Consider the following 8,318-nt stretch of genomic DNA (forward strand, 5'->3'; position numbering starts at 1 on the left):
TTCTGTGCTGAACCATGGAATAAATCCATGAGGTTTTGCAGGTCAACAGATTGGGTAAACAACCTCCAAATATATTACATTGGTCTTGTTGATCAGAAAATAATCAAAGCTGTCACTGTATGCTTTATACCAGGTAATACTGCACAAATTAAGCTATAAATATAAGAGCTCATCTTGAAAATCCTAAACAAAAAGGGTTACTCTATGGTAATGACATAAAAGAGCCACATCTGTAGGACAGGCTGAGGAATCCACGTACTTAATCCCATTGAAGGCAGGAGGAGAAGTGAGAGCTGGAAGTTACGCTACGCAAGCAGACGAAGATAGCCAAACAGGGAATGTGCTCTGCAGACTGGCTGATCAGACTCTGAAGGCTCGGCACAGCTAAAACAGGGAAGAGCAGGACAGTGAAGTTGCACGGCCAAGCAGGACTGGAGGACCGGAATATTGGACAATGCTGCCGGTCAGATATATTGCTGGGCTGGAGTAGTGAAAAGAGGGCAGTAACTGACAGTGTGGATTTGTCTCAGGATCAGGCAGATGGGCTAAATCAGGAAGAGAAGTACAGTATTAGTTTGTCAGACTGTTTTTTTTAAAGCACCTCCTGAACTGGTTAGGAAGCTCAATGACAGAGCACTGGACCGTAGGCAGATCAGGGTTTAAGCATCCTGGAGCTAATGAGCTGATTAAGTAGGGAATAGTGGGCTGGGACTGCCATTCTCAAAACACCAGGAGCTGTTTGACTCCATATGCAAATATAGCCATTTACCATAGAGACCGAGGGCTGTGAGCTCTGGCTCACCTGGGTGTGACAGAAAGACGGTTGAAGCTCAGCAAAAAGTTAAGAACGTGAGAAAGATTACACTGTGGCTCACATTTCCATTCTGGCTTCTTTCAAGAAAAAGCTGGATGAGATCCATATATCAGTTGACTACTAGCAACCAAATGAACCAGATGAGCCGAATGGCAGCCTTTTCCTTTATATTATGATGTTACCCCTAAATGGGGTCCAGATACGCATTGTATTGTATTGTATTGTGCTTCAGTCCCTGCAATCTAAGCGTTTACACAGATGCATCACATGAATCTGATGGTCTTGGGCCAGTGTGGTGACCCTCTGCCTTTCTGGACTGGGCTGGTCTTTCTCAAAACCAGGTTTTTAGTTTCTTTGGGCTAGTCTGCAAATTGATGAAGCATATCATCTCATTATCAGGGGCAATTTCTCTTCTATAGATAGGTCACCTGCAGTTACTGTATGTAGCCAGGGATCATTATGATTTAAATGGGGATTGGCTAATCTTTAGTTGATTTTTGTATTGATTAATATCAGGTCTTTATGAATGACTATTTATATGGAGGTTTAATCAATCAACCTTTTGGCAATTTTAACTAAAAATCAAGTAAACACTGAGCACCAGGCTTTTTGAGGAATCGGCATGACCTGAGCACATTATTTTGTAACCTAAATGACCATTACTACTAATCAATCAACAAACCAATTTGCTCACATTTAAAAGTAAACAACTTTATGTGTCGACCTACCACACTATTGTATACTGGTGTATTTTCATAATGTATTAATAATGTATGTGCACATTGAAATACATTTGATTATTAATGCAAAAAGGCTGTAAATATGCAGACCTTATAAAAAGTACTTTTAACATTGTTCAAAATGTCCTGACTTACCACCTACATTAACTACAGAAAGACAGTAAAGTGAATTGTTCAAAAACACAAGAAGAAACATTTGAGAAACACATTTGAGTTTGTTAGCTGCAGTTGTCAGAAGAAACCCATGTAGCAAAACTTTGCTAGTAAATAAAGCACAGTGCTGCAACCTCATTGATCCCTCCATATGTGGCCTTCAAACCAAAAATGTCTTTTAATTTCTATTTCGTTCGCTTTGTCGATGCTGTGTGCTAAATAGTGTGTTACATGCTCGTTAGCACTCAAAGGGATAATAATTATGTAAATGAGGCAGCAGGAGGTCGTTTTTGTTGTTGTTGATTAGCAGACTTCCACTACATTATGCCTCACAACACTTTTGCTGCACATGAATCCTGCAGTGTTGACAGCAGCATAGTCAGTGCACTGCATTGAAGCTAGTTTTTACTCTGTCTGCTCCTCGGTGTGATGGAAATGATCTGGGATGTATTTTTTCTGGGGGTTGTGTAAGACCGTCAGTGTAACCAGAAGCAAAGAAGTCTTGTAAAAAGCCTAAAGAAACAAAAAAAAGGGTCAAAGAACTTGAACTTAAAAGAATTAATAATAACAACACGTTATTTGCAATTTTCTTGCCAACATATATGTGAGGAAATGTTCTGTCAAATATTTACTGGAAATATACTTTCATTTTAAGCACAAAATATTGCAATATTTCAGTATACAGTACTTAGTCTATAGATTTTTTTCAAAGGCATTTAATAGGCCATATCCAGTATATGAGCCTGTTACAGTGAAGTAACCCTCTTTAGCTTGAAGTGCTTCCCGAGCCACCAGAATCCCTCGTCCAATCTTTTGGCACAGAGTTTTTAATGCTTGTTGTGGGTGTGTGGTTTCAAGGTTCAAAGGAACCCTGGGGAACCAAATTGAATTCTGGCTCTGACCACACCCACCATACAAAGTCATGCATGCTACATAGTGCTCTGAGAGAGAAACGTCTTCCACTACTTTTGTGGTAGGTGTCATAATGTTGTAAATCAATGCAGCTCCAGCAATTGCAAAGATTTTAACTCATATTGAGGAAGCCATGCAGTCGAGGAAGAGCTGCCAGGCAACAGCCAGATTGCGTTGAACAGGGAGTCAACACGCCAGGCCTTATGAGTGAATACCAGTCAGTCACTATCCAACAGTTGTGAACTGCTGAAGACTTTATGTCTTCAAGGACAAATATGTGACTTGTCTCATTCAGACTGTGCTTTTGATCGTGTCAGTTATCCAACACAAACTGTGCTACAGTAACTATGTGGTGTATAGGGCCTTGATTGTTAGGCTGGTAATGGCAAACAAGCATTAGAGCATAATGTAGAATGGAAATCTTAATTCAATTATTTAATTATTAGGTACTTTGTAAAGGCAACAGATCATCACCCCTAATCAATTGCCCTGTTGAGGTGGACATGTATTGTATTAAGGGTCTGTAGACATGCAGTACAAAGGTTCCAGTTTAGAGTTTTTGAATGTACAACCTAATTTATATCAATTACAAGACCTCATTTATTTATTTAAATAAAAAACCCTTCAAGATATTTTTTCAATCCCCCATCACATTCAACCTGTAATCAGACTTCAGTAGTTATATTTAGTTGTGAGCAGACTCCAAAACATTTTGGAAAGCATTCAATCCTCAGCTGCACTTACAAAATTGGCCATGTGTGTTTTGTATTTTAGTGCATTTACAGTATCAACCACTCAATTAACTTTTTTTTTTTCCACTTGGTCCTGAGCTAATTCACCTCTTTTGGATGAAGTGTCTGTTCTGACACCCTTCCATCATTTTACTTTTTTATTGGAAGCACCTTCTCCAAAACGAAACTTTGATATCGGTATTTCATAAGGGAACCCAGAAAATAATAGATGCTTTCTGTGTGCTGTAGGGCATTTTGAGTATATTAGAAAGCTGTGGAATTGGGTTTGTACCTCTGTGAGTTCCACATGAAGGATCCTTTTCCAGCTGCAACAAAATTCTTAAACTTGAATGGAACACTGTAACCATGGATACAGAACAGCTTGTCATCTTCTGCTCTGGGATAAATCTGCAAGATTCTATTTCCTTCATGGTTAGATTACAGCCCTTAAGGGCTCCTCTTTGTAATACTGCATCCTATAACCTTAAAGCCCTTTATTATGAAACCATATTTATTTATTTAGTTGTTTCAAAGTCAATTTCAGAAGTTTTACTTGCATACTGTAAGTTGTTTCTGATCTTAAAGCACTTAGGACTAAAAATCAATCCCATACTGAGTAAACCACAGGAGAATTGCTATTCCTATTAAGTAATATTGTTTTAAAAATAATGCTCCTTTTACTATTTTAATGGGTGCCATCCTGGGCCTATCTGGGATTGGTGTAATATCAGTTTTAATCATCGATTAAGAAGGTTTTCCAATTAAACTAGCAAGACCAGAGCAAAAAGTATTGTTCTCTATTATATGTGAATTTTATGCTTGTGACTTGCATATAAAGAGGATTATTCAGCCTTTCAAGAAGCAAAAGAAATCCCAAATGATGTGGAAAATAAAGAAAATTGTGCTGACAACTGGCAAATGAAATTTAACATGAATAAATGTAGTGTTGCATGCAGGTAAGACGAAAGTATAATATGACACAGTTCAAACAGATATAGGAAATCTTAACTAGGAAAGTAGGCTTCCTAGTGTAGGCAATCTAAAGTTAAAAGAGTTAACAGAACACTGAGCTACTGTAGACAAAAACCCTGAAAGGGGTACTTAAGCTAAAAGTTTTAAATGATCTAGTGTAGAGGTTCTCATATTTTATATCCTATAGACTCCTTTTCTCTGAGTAAGTAACTAGGATTTCAGCATACAGGAAAATTAATAAAACTTATAATTTTATAAATACAGGAACTGTTTATAAACTTTTATAAACTGTTATTTATACTCTTGCAATGACTATTAAGTGCAAGATATTAGAAGCAGTAATACAGTACATGCAGAAGATCACTCTTACAGCACATTCCATACTGGATGTGAAGTGTTGGTTTACGCACAGCCAGGTCTTATACTTCTGGGTCTGGGATTGAATCTTTTCTCTGTTTGCATCTGAGCACCCCCTGGAAAGCCTATAAAGACCCCCAGGGTTCCTCAGACGCCTTGTTAAGTACCACTACTCAAGGGTGACCCCATCTAAAGCATCATGTCCAGTTATAGTGCTCATATTACAAACAGTTTGTTGTAAACCGGTGCCTATATTGAAAGATATATCATGCATAGACAGATTAAAAGGAATGTAATTGGAACAAAGAAGACTTTAGGGAGATCCGGGACAATCTAAAAGTGGTCAGAAAATGAAACCCAGACTTTTACTTCTAATTCAAAACATACTGAATACCAGAATCTGAATCGGCACAAATGAAAGTAAAACATATCTTAATTCAGACAGGGAACAGCTTAGTTCATGCAGAGAATATATACAGTATACAGTATAAACTGTACTGTATGTGTGTGTCTGAGTGCTTTAGACACCAAGCCACTGTGTTGTTTTAACATTTTTCAAAGCTTATTTAAAATGATAAAATGATACATGGACTGAGATGAAAGAAAAAGGAACCAGGGCTCTGACTGAGGTTGAACAAAGGTAGTCCCTCTCTATCCTGGTGAGTAATTAATTTAAACTTCACCATATTGCCCGTCTGCGCTGAGTAATTTAAGAGTTTATTGTCAATTTGTATATCCTTTTGATTATCAGACTAGACAGGCACTGCTTGATTATGTTTATTTTTAACTAGTTAGACTGGCCTTAAGGCAAATGTTTTGTGTGGTTCCCTGTTTAGATCTGGAGTAAGCTAAAATTTTTGATCACTAAGGAATCACAAATGGCAATTCCAGGATTTGATGATAGGTTTCTATCAGGTGGCTAGCATTGTGTCTAGTGGAGAAGCTGTGCTCTGTCTGCTTTACACAGTGGAAACTATGAGAGCCTCCAGTTTGAAGAGATACTAGGTTTCAACTCTAGGCTAAAGGATGGATACTGTGTATGTTTTCAATTGGATAGGAGGAAAAACACCATGGAAACAAAAAGCTTCCATCAGCTACCATTATTAAATGTGCAATTGAAAATAAGAACATAAGAAAGGTTACAGACAAATAGAGGTGATTCAGTCCATCTTGCCCATTTGGTAGTAGTTGATGGATCCAAGGATGTCATCCATCTGCTTCTTAAAAGAAACGATGGTATTGGTTGGTGTATTTAATTTACCTTGGGATTAGTTCAGGGTGTGTTCCATTGACAGTTGAAGTTACTCAATTTTTCTACTGGTTTAAGCGGTAAGCACATCTCAGCTATGCTAATTTCTAACGGGTTGTTCTGAACACAAAGTCTCCCTGTCCTCTAAAATCCCTAAAAGTAGAACTATCACGACTTCAATTAATTTTTGAATCAGTTTCATCTGAAGAACCCTCAAATTAATTTCCCAGGACACCAGTTACCAAAAACTCAGATTTGATTTATAAAAAGAATTATGTCCATATCATATCCACTGTCACTTCTTTTATTAAAACCTGCTGGCTACTCAGTTGAAATGCATTTTAATGAAACCAGAGTAAGGAAATCTTGTGTTTGCTTTAGTCAATGAACACACAGAGTAAAGCAATACTTTCAGGAGGAGAGAAAATTGCTTTTATATGGTCTCTCTTGATAGGGAACAATATGCAGGGAAACATTGATTTAAGGGACTTGTTACAGTTATAAAGAACCAATAAATATGATGCTATCATACATTATATTCGTAGCCAAAACAGATATGAAAAGTCCTCTGAGTTTTTTATTTATTTTGCTAATGTATAAAAATACTGTAAATTAAAACTGTGCTCTTTATTGATCTTCTTGATTTCTTATAATGTACTACAAACAAGTTGTAGTTTGTGTTATATATCTTTAACTTGCTAAAATGAATACAAAATACAATAAAAGACAATAAACTAGCCATAATACTGTATATGCTGAGCATCAGGGGAAATAAATACAGTTTAAAGATACTGTTACAGCCAGGCGTTGCCCCACAGCCCAGGAAATGGCCGGCTCACTGCACCTCCGGAGAGGGGAACATCTCCAGCACCAGTGAAACCATCTAGATTCTTTCTGGTCAGGGTCCAGGAGCAAGGGCTGCAGTAGGTGTTGAATTTGTCAGGTTCAGTCTGGATTGGTGCTGGATTATGCTAATTGGCATAATGCATTTACTTTTGGTATGTCTATTCAATAAACATGACAGAGCTTTTTTTATTTTTGTTTTTTTTTAAAAAGCTTTGTTAATTTACAGCTATAAATTAACCAAGCTCAGTGTACGAATATGGAACTATCAAGGATATTTCTCTGTATTTCTTAAACTATGTGCTTTCTCTAAGTAATCTAACTTGATTACATAGTTTCCTGTTACACACTAAGTACATGGCAATCATTTACAGTATGTTCTAGGATTAATCCAAATATCCTTTGATATTGTGATTTCTATAGGATTAGAAGACGTATAAATCTGTCTTTCAAAGGACGTTCTTCCTATATTGTAGATGCTATGATGACTTACTGAGCTCTTACTGATGAAAAAATTCAAACTATGGATTTGAAGCATGCCTCCTTTGCTCTTCATTTGCCTTTTTGTGACAGCTGGAAATCTAGGAGTTTGCTTGAATTAAGGACCAAGATTGTGTATGCATGATCCAACAGAGAATTGCGTTGCTTGTTGAACATTCTGTTACATTGTGCTTTGCAGTAGATTCAGTAAACACATACTGTGGGGCAAGACCAAACTTTAATTTGTTGTCACTGGGATCTGCATTTAAACTTTATATCCAATACAGCAAATTAAGCAATTAGTGAAAAGAAAAAACATAAATTAAATTACCTACAGTTATAAAAATGATTGCACACATTGTTATATACATTTTCATTGTGTCTATAACTAAAACATCATTTCTTTTTTCAATAACATTTGCTTGTTTTTTCTAATTGTAAAAGTAAGTATTCTGGTAAAAAAGAAAGAACAATTATTTCATTTAAAATATATACTTATAGAAAATATATCTAAAAAATAAAAATCTTGAATTTATCTTATTTATGAACAATTTCCCTTAAATTCTTCTACTTAAATAACATTGTTGTGTAGCCTTTTGTTTAACATAGTGTTTTGTACCTCTACACTAAAATCTACTAAAAATTACATACTAAATGCTGACCTTTAAAAAAAAAATTAATGGATCTTACAAAAAAGAAAAAAAAAATTGAATTTTTGAATGACAAAAAGGGCCAAATATCTCCAACATTCACAATTATTATAAAATCACCCTTGTCAAGGAAAGTATTGTAATTTGCCCAAACATCAATTTTTCAATAATACTTTTCTTTTATTTCAAGACAGTAAGAACAATATCATCATAAGATACTTAATGTTTTAAAATTTTTAAATGCAGTAAATGCTGTGTGAATGACAAAATACAATTATAATTTTTGAAGAACTATACAACTTATGATTTTTGAAGAACTATACAACATTCCCCAGAGTATTCTCGAAAAACGAATCCAAATTTCTGCTCCAGAAAATAGATATGTAGTGATTTATTTAAACAAAAAGACAAATTGTT

This window comes from Atractosteus spatula, chromosome 13 (assembly GCF_055471065.1).
Source record: "Atractosteus spatula isolate fAtrSpa1 chromosome 13, fAtrSpa1.hap1, whole genome shotgun sequence".
Lineage (NCBI taxonomy): Eukaryota > Metazoa > Chordata > Actinopteri > Semionotiformes > Lepisosteidae > Atractosteus > Atractosteus spatula.